This window comes from Amblyomma americanum, chromosome 4 (assembly GCF_052857255.1).
Source record: "Amblyomma americanum isolate KBUSLIRL-KWMA chromosome 4, ASM5285725v1, whole genome shotgun sequence".
Lineage (NCBI taxonomy): Eukaryota > Metazoa > Arthropoda > Arachnida > Ixodida > Ixodidae > Amblyomma > Amblyomma americanum.
The window spans coordinates 46,270,956-46,280,491 of NC_135500.1; positions in this window are offsets into that span (position 1 = coordinate 46,270,956).

The following is a 9,536-nucleotide window of genomic DNA, read 5'->3' on the forward strand; positions in this document are numbered from 1 at the left end:
CGTTCATTGGGTGACCAACCTCTCGCGATGAACCATTAATTTAACTGCCACCTACCAGGGTGGCCTACCCAGTGTGCAGAACGCCCTCAAAGTTAGACGCCAAGCCGCGTCTGTGGGGACTTTGAGCGTCCTTGCTGCGCCGCTGCCACAGAAACGCATCACGTGACATCGCCGAGCAGAGTTTTCACCGTCGCTGCACCGAGGGGCTCCTGCAGTCTGCTCAGCGGCGCGGCGATGTCACGTGATGCGTTTCTATGGCATCGGCGCAGCAAGGACGCTCAAGGTCCCCACCATGGAGGAAAGAAACTTTCCTTCCTCCATGGTCCCCACAGACGCGGCTTGACGTCTGACTTTGAGCGCGTTCCGCGCACTGGATAGGCAGCGCTCCCACCCTTCCACCCTGGGAGGAACTCTCGACTCGGACGCGGAGCTGAACGGACGTGTCTCGTATGGGCTCCGTGCTTCTTGTCCGGAATTTCACCGGAATTCCTCATTCTTTCTTCAAGGAACTTATTCAACGCATCCGTGAAGGTGAGATGACCCGTTTGACACCGGAGCAAGATCCCGTCCACTATCGACTATTTCGGACCATTTTCTGCGGCACCACGCCGCCGACGCGCTAAGAATAACGCGCGGCGCAGTGATGCGTTCTTCGCCACGCCTGTGGCCATGGCTTCCCGGCTGCGGAGGCGTTCGCACACCTCCAAGCAGCCGACATGGCATACCAATTTGAAGGCGTCTCCACCACCTCTGCCGAGCTTGCAGCTGGCTCACACTGGGTACGTGCCGTTAAGACACACCGAGCATCCGCGGCACACCAGCCCAGCGTCTCGCCACCGCCTGCCTCGAACGCATCCACGACCTCTCTTCCACCACCCCTGTACAGCCACTTACGTCGTCACGCTCCCCTCCCAGCGGAAGACTTCAAAATCGTCTTCAGACTGGGAGGGGGGCTTGACCTCCGAACTACCACCAACGGAGCCCTGCTGCAAATCCTCTGCACCCTTGCCAACATCGACTACGCCACCGCCCGCACTGCCGACCGTGTACGGATCAATCTGTACGATAACTCCCTCACTGTAAGCACCCCATCTGAGCCGCGCGCTCGTCTGTACCTCCGGGTTTCGGAACTTCGCCTGGATCCCATTTCTTACCCCCTGCTTGCCTACATAGCTGCACCCGACAACGCCCTCCGCGGCATCATATATAAAGCCGTGGACTCCCAAACTCAGGAAGAAATAGTCCAAGACTTCCAATCCATAAATGTCAACACCCCCTACGTCATCGCCGACGCGCGTCAGATGGGGCGCTCCAAATACATCCTCATCACCTTCGTCGGCACCACCACCCTTCTCAGCACCACCGTCTTCAGCTGTGGGATCTACTGATGCCGCCCGAAAGCCGAGGCCTACATGAACTGTTGGGCTCTAGGCCACCGCGCGCACGTCTGTACAAAGCCCATGTCCGCCCTCTGCCACCGCTGCGGCAAGGCCCACAAGGCAGTCGAACCCCCGACCTGCGTCCCCTGCTGCATCCTGTGCAAGGGGGCCCACTTCACGGGCTCGCGCCCGTGCAGGCTCAGATTCGACTGGAACGCCCCCCCCCCCCCTCCCAGCTACCTCCAAGCCCCAACCTCCCCCACCAGAGCCTCCTACCGAGACCATCCTCAAGACCTCCCGGCCTATCCGCCCTCGTCGCCGTTCTGCCCCCCGTAGTGCCCGGTCTGCCAGCCGCCACTGCTCCGTGTCCTTCCCGCCTCTGCCCAAGTCCGAGGCGTCGACCGCCCCCGCCACCACCACCAACTCTACCATCACCACATCACCGGTAAGCTGGAAATCGCAGCCTCCCACGCCGGACCCCAAAATCACGGCCCTCGAGGCCACTATCGCTGCCCAGCAGCTCCAAATTCGGGAGCTGTCGCGTCAGCTGCAGGCCGCGCTGGCGCGTCTGTCCTCTTCTCCATCTACCACAGCTCCCGCACCTCTACCACCGCCTCCTCCGCCGGCGCCAGCTGAGGAGCCGATCAACACGGCACCCTCGGCTGCGTCCTAGCGTGCCTCATTTCCCACCCGCAACCCCCCCCCCCCCCCCTCACAAACACCGATCACCCTCTTCCGACGCCCTCGCAGCCGAGCGTGACGTCGTTCGTCAAACAGCCTCGTTCTTGGAGGTGTTTGAGCAGCGCATCATGGCCCGCTTCGCCCAACTTGAGGAGCGCGTCGCCAGTATCGACACCCGCGTGGCCGCCATCGAATCCCACCTCACCGCCCTAGACAGACACCAGGGCAGCGACCCTATACTTCGTCTCACAAGATGTTTGCAGCACTACGGAAGGTAGAGCTCTCTCGTCCAATCAGGGCTGCAGAAACGCAGAAAATAGTCCCTCGAATATTTGAGGAGTGTATGACTATTAATCAAAACAATAAGCATTGCAACTAAAAACATGATTTGGACAGGTATATTTAAATGGTAGGGAGTGTTTCAATCACTGGTGAAATTACCAGACAAAGCCCGTACGGACACAGCTCTGCGGAGGCCTGCTGCGAGGTAGTGATGCGTCGCCACTTTCCAACATGGCGTCGGACGAGTCTGTTGTGTCTCCTGTGTGCTCTACACCGACAGTGCGCTGTTTCCCCAAGCAGTCGAAGCAGGTGGCTTTAAATGTTCTTGAAGCGCTTCGCGTCGAGTGCGGGGGCAGTTGGAGTACAAATGCGCTCATCAAGAGGACGGCAAAACTCACGCAGGTGAGCGAGCGAACGCTTTACAAGTGGACAACGAAGACGTTGAACGCGGGCCGAGTGTTGTCACCGAAGAAGCGTGCTGGCGGAAGAGGCCGCGAGCGGACGAAGAAGCTGGACGATTTTGACCTGAGCGTGTTGCGAAGGGTGGTACACACCTTTTTCCAGAGAGGGGAAATTCCAACTATCGCGAAGGTGGTTGCGCATTTCGAAGAGGACGAAACGCTACCGACCGTGTCCGCAGCGACAATGCAGAGGATGTTGAAGAAACTTGGCTTCCGATATAAGAAGCGCTCTCGGAATGCGATGTTAATCGAAGCGACGCACATTGTGCAGTGTCGCCGCCGGTACCTGCGCCAGATAGCGGAGCTGCGACGCCAGGGTAGGCCTATTTTCTTCACCGACGAAACGTGGGTTAACGCCGGCCGCACGCGAAGTCGAGTGTGGACTGACTGCACCATCCAATCTGCACACCAAGCGCATCGATCCGGACTGTCGACTGGTCTACAAAACCCCAGTGGCAAAGGTGGCAGGCTTATTGTGACGCATTGCGGTAGTGAGCAAGGTTTTGTCGAAGGCGCAGCGGAAGTTTTCCGAGCGAAGAAAAACTCGGGCGATTACCACGAGGAAATGAACGGGGAACACTACGAAAACTGGTTCTCCAGGAGACTTCTCCCACTACTACCACCCGGCAGCGTTATAGTGATGGACAACGCGCCATATCATTCTGTGAAGCAGGATAAAGTGCCGCGGATGAGTAGCCTCAAAAAGGACATAAAGGCTTGGCTGTCCGGAAAAGGTGTCGCGTGGAGCAGCGGCATGGTGAAGGCCGAGCTCATGCAGCTTGTCAGCAATGTGAACACAGGTGGGGAGCAATACCGTGTCGACTGCATTGCTAAAGCTGCTGGCCATCTCGTTGTGCGCCTGCCACCGTACCACTGCCAACTGAACCCGACAGAGCTTGTCTGGAGCGACGTCAAGGGTTTCGTGGCCAGCCAAAACAAGACGTTTAAGCTCCAAGACGTCGAGCCTCTGGTTTGGCAAGGCATCACGCAAGTGACTGTTGAGAAATGGAAGAATTACGTGCAGCATATTATCAGTGAGGAAGATGTGATGAGAAAACTGGACCACATCATCGACTATGTTGTTGACCAGGAACCGGCCATTGTTGTCAACCTGGAGGACGACACAACCAGCAGTGCTGAATTCAGTTGTTATGAGGACGATGAGATGATCGAACCCGTTTAACGTGCGTTGCCTCTCGCGCAGCACATTGGCTTGTTTTGCATTTCGCCACCATCGACACTCGGCTGCCTCGGCACGCTGGAGTAAATAAATTTATATGCACATGACACGATTACTGAAATTTACTGCGACGCGACAACAGAGGAACTGATGAGAACAGTACCCTGGATGTCTCACATATATCGGTGGACACCCGAACCGCGCAGTAAAGGAAGGGATAAAGGAGGGAGGGAAAGAAGAAAGACAATATCTCGGTGGACACCCGAACCGCATCGTAAAGGAAGAGATAAAGGAGGGAAAGAAGCGAGAGAAAACTGAAAATTGAAAGTTGGATTTTGAGGAAAGGCGCGGCGCTGCGCGGTGGAACACCTGTGGCTCGGTGCTACTATAAATAGAGGTAGAAAGAAGCCACCTGGACATCAGGTGGATCGAGCCACAGGCGCGTAGGAACACACTAATGTAGTGCGCGCCATCCTGATTGGACGAGAGAGCTGTACCTTTCGTAGTGCTGCAAACATCTTGTGAGACGGAGTATAGAAGCGCGACTGAGGCCACCCTCGCGCTCCTGTCGCTCCCCGCACCGCCCACCCCTGCACTTCCTTAAACTCCGTCCGAGGACCTCGACATCCATCATGGCCAGACACCCCCCGTACCTTAATCTCTGGCAGTGGAACTGTCGGGGGTTCCGCGGCAAACGGAGCACCCTGCAGCTCCATCTCCCGAACATTCCTCCCTCCGACCTCCCCGCTGTCATCGCCCTCCAGGAAACTTTCTCCCCAGTTATGCTGCGCGACCACCGCTTTCCGCCCCCCCCCCCCCCTATAGTTGTCACGCTAGTTCACCGCAACTACATGGCAATCGAGCATCCGCTCGGCGTTCCAGGGAGCACCCACCTCTTCCTCGAACTCCTCCCCCGGCGGCGGCAGGATGCCAGTCTGTCTTTAATGTCTACAGCCCTCGCCGCGCACCTCCAGCGTCTCTCCTACTCCTCTTACTCCGCAAAGCCCTCTCCCGCGCGCCCTGCAACGCGCTCATTCTCGGGGATTTCAGCGCACATCACGTCAGCTGGGGCTACCACAGGAACTGCAAGAAGGGCCTGGCGCTTTGGTCCTTCGTCCAGAACGAACAGTTATCCGTCCTTAATGATTTTTCGGACCCCACCGGCACCGGCTCCAGCGTCCAATGCAACACTAATCTGGACCTTTCCATCTGCAAAAATATCTCGGATGCGGTGTGGACGAACACCTGGGTCTTTCTCGACACCGCCCACTATGTCCTGTCCACTTCTTTCTCTCTGCCCTACCCTATCCAGACGGCAACTGCGTCAACTACATACCCAACAGCGCCGCACTATCAGCAACGGCAAGACAAGGGACGACGACCGTGACGTCCAGGCCTCGAAGCAGTCTGGCGTAAGGTTCAGCTAAGTCAGAGCTCTGCCTGCGTTGGCGCTGTGTGCAGAACCCCAAACGCAGAGGATTCCGATCTTCAGCCGCTTCTTGAGCATATGCTGAGGTACATGCTGGGAAGCGCTGTTATAATGACAGGTGACTTCAACCTTCCAGACGTAAATTGGAACTTGTTAAGCCCATCCACGACAATAAACTATCTTCTGGTGAACTTTTTATATACTCAGAATCTAACACAGGTTGTTTCCAAGGCTACTCTGGTGCAGGGTACTTCAAGCTCTATTCTGGATCTTATTTTCCTAAGCGAGCATTTCTGAAGGAAAAGGTTAGCGTGAATATTTTTGATGGTTTATCTAATCATAATATCATGCGCACACTATCGTATCCAGCACGGTTTCGCCAGAGTGGTTCTACAAAGGGTGTATATGCCTTTAAAAAAGCTGATGATGCAGCTATCATGACATACCTTGCACATGAATACGTCGATTTTCACAACCTGTGCACAGAAGGCTCTGCAGACATCGATGAAATATGGCTGCAATTGAAAAATTATGTAATGCACTGTATGAGGCAGTTTGTCCCACTAATAAAAAATACCACAAGAAAGCACAATCCATGGATAACTCGCGAAGTAATTCACCTAAAACGTAGGATTAAAAAGTTAAGAAAATCAACTAATCAAGCCCCGTCTCAGACTACTGCCAAAAGGTTAATACAATGAACAAAGAACTGAAGGAAAAGACATGAGGCAAAGCAGAACTTCTGTAAAACAACTCTTAGCAACTTTATCAAAGAATCGCCCCACAAATTCTGGCGCTATATTAGCGACAATGAAAACCCTTTGTCATCTTACGAAGAAAAAAAGCAGGCGGTAGCGTTTAACGCATTTCTCCACCAGACAATGGTATTACGCGTTCTTTTCAGCAAGAAAACAGAGAACAATATGGTGTACTGGATGCCCCAGTCGTAACTCAAGGAGGAGTACTATCATTGTTGTTAAACCTTGATGCTAAAAAGTGCAGCGGTCCGAACGAAATTCCAAACGTCGTCTTGAAACGTTATGCCGAACCCATGAGTAAGCACCTATGCCTTGTGTTCAATAAGTCCATATGCGAGCGCTGCCTCCCAGCGGAATGGAAAGTTGCAAAAATAATACTAGTTTATAAATCAGGTGATAAGACTTGCCAGTCAAATTACAGGCCTATTTCTCTTACCTGCACTTCCTATAAAGTTTTAAAACATCCTCAAATCAATTACAGAGTTTGTTGAATCAAATAACATTCTCCATCCTGTTGGGATTCAGGTAGCGTGACTGGGCCGGAGAAGAGACGAGGACGATAGGAGGAAGAAAACTTGGAAAACTTTATACAAAGACTATTTACATAATGTACGAGTAAGGGCAACTGAGCGTGCCTCTCAGTAAAGGGAGCTTTTTAGCAGTCGGGAGTATCTCCCAGAAAAGGGTATCTCTCAAGAGGGTGGCTCTCCTCTGGTACCAAACCAGCAGCTCGTTAAATACTATTCGTATTCCCCAGATCCCAGCTGGGGAATACAGTTCGAAGAATGATGTCCAATCACACGATGGCACTGATGGTACCACCCACGGCAGGGCCGTCCTGATGTTCTCTCGCAGCTCGGTCGAGGGAAAGGGAACAGGACCCAGTCACGTTGTCGTCCACGCGGCCTCCTGGTGGGCGCGCACGTGGGTCCGGACTGCGCCCATGTCGAACAGGAAGGCGTTGCGTGACACAAGATAGCGGGCTGTCTCCCAGCAGGGATTGAAAGATCTTGTACTGATGACCGAAACGCGGAACCTCTGTCGAAGGCGCGGCCCTCGGGCAATTGTTCAACCCCAGCGTGACTGACGACGGCAACACTCCGTTCGTCGACCCGATGGCATGTTCGAACACGGGGGGACACTATTATCGTCGCTGCTTTCGACATTCCTGCAGCCACGTTTCTTCCAGAGGGCTCATTCACCTTCGCGGTTGTTTTCAGGGAATCCTCCCCCATGTCCAAATTCGCCGAACTCAACAGCAGGAAGGGAGCGTGAGCACAACAGCACCCCCGCCGCCAGATATTGCGCCCGGAAGATGAACTGCTCGCACGTAGCTCGGCTGACTGGGCGTGCCAGGAACCAGATGCTCACTTTGAGTCTTCGGATGACCTTCAGCGCCGAAGCTCGGCATCGCGTCCCCTCGTCAGATGGCTGTTTTGGGAAATTCACTGCAATGCTAGCCAAAAGGGATCACAGACTCCAAACCATACCTGACAAAAGCAAGCGCCCTCAAAACCCACTCATCCCGCCAGACCAAAACTCAGGGCCAAAACTGCACTTAGCAAAAAAAAACTTCAGCTATAACTTGAAGAGATGAAATGTTTTGCCTGAATGAACACGTGGTGTCTCCCTACGAGGAGTTTAGACATGGCACCTGTCCAAGGCGTGTGCTGCCGCTCGAGGTGCACTAGGAAGGAAAAAAATTCGCTAAATGAAATCAGGTTGCTGCTTAGAGGGCACGCGGTACGAGAATAGGTGACTGGTTTTTGCCGACGTGGCATTCAATTTTGCCCGCCCCTATACCTCAGAGTCAAGGTACGTTACACCACTCGCTCTTATCCTTGGCCGAAAGAAGGAAAACGTACTCCTAGGTATGTTACCTGATTATGAACAACATTGCTGCAAAGAAAGTGGGAGATATACGCTCTCCATGAGGAAGATAATATGAAATAAATCTCCAAAACTAAATGTTTGGGGGACATCCCCTTTTGGTAAAATCTTTACCAGCTATAAGGCTCGACTTAGCCCGTCGGCATTTGTGTAGAGCTTGCCTTGTAGCGAACCTCGAAGCTGTGGTGCTGGAGTGCCAGGCTCCACCTCAGTAGACGAACATTTTTGGGCGACATATTGTGCTGCCAAGCCTAAGGGCAATGGTCCGTTTCTACTGTGAAACGGGACCCGGAGACGTAGCATGCCAATTTGTCAATAGCCCAAACGAGGCATGCACATTCTTTTTCAGACGTGCTATACGCATATTCCCGCGTGCTGAGCTTGCGGCTCAAGTAAAGGACAGGCCGTGTGTGCTTGCCATCGCTTTCCTGGTAAAGAATAGCGGCTAACCCGCGGTCGCTGGCATCACATGGTATGATAAAGGGTTTCGAGAAATCTGGCGCTGCCAGTATTGGGCGTTCGCTTATGGCCGTTTTCAGACTCTGAAATGCCTTCTTTTTCTTTTGGTCGCAAGAAACATTGGTAGGCTCACTTTTTCTCAGCGCGTCGGTCAGGGGGCTGGCTAAATCAGAGTAGTCCTTTACATAATGCTGATAATAGCCTGCTAGGCCAAGAAAAGCCCTGAGTTCCGATTTTGTGGTTGGGCGACGGTACTCCACCACGACAGCCACTTGAAGTTTTGCAGGTCTGCGTTGGCCTCGTCCAACTACGTGCCCAAAATAGTTCACTTCTGCGCATCCCAGGTGGCATTTTCCCGCCCTTACCGTTAAACCAGCCTCAAGCACTCGGCTAAACACAATACGCAGGTGTTCAATGTGCTCCTCCCAGTTTTGTGAGAAAACGGCCACGTCGTCAAGGTAGGGGAGAGCGAAATCTGCAAGTCCCCGCAGCACTTGGTCCATTAACTTTGAAAAACAGTACGGAGCACTTTACAAGCCGAAGCTCAACATTACAGGGCGAAGCGTGTCCGCGGTGGACACTAATGCTCCGTACCTGCTGGCGCGCTCAGTGAGTGGCACCTGCCAGTAACCACGAACTAAATCCAGTGTGGGTATATATTCTGATTTAGCGACTGTTTCGACCCTCTCCTCGATGTTCGGAATGGGGTAGGTCTGGTCTACTGTGATTGAATTCAGTCTCCGGTAGTCCACGCAAGGTCTCGGATCCTTGCCTGTAACCTCTACAATAATGATTGGTGACGTATAGTCAATTTCGCAGGGCACTATGGCGCCAAGTTCGCACATACGGCGGTTCTCCGTCTCAACGATTTCCTTTTGTCTTGGAGAGACACGGTACGGTTTGCTCCTGATCGGCTGTTCGCTAGACAGCTGGATGTCGTGTTCGATTAGGGTTGTTTTTCCTGGCTTGTTTGAAAACACCGCCTCAAAGTCGCGGACGACGTTTTTCATGTCTCCT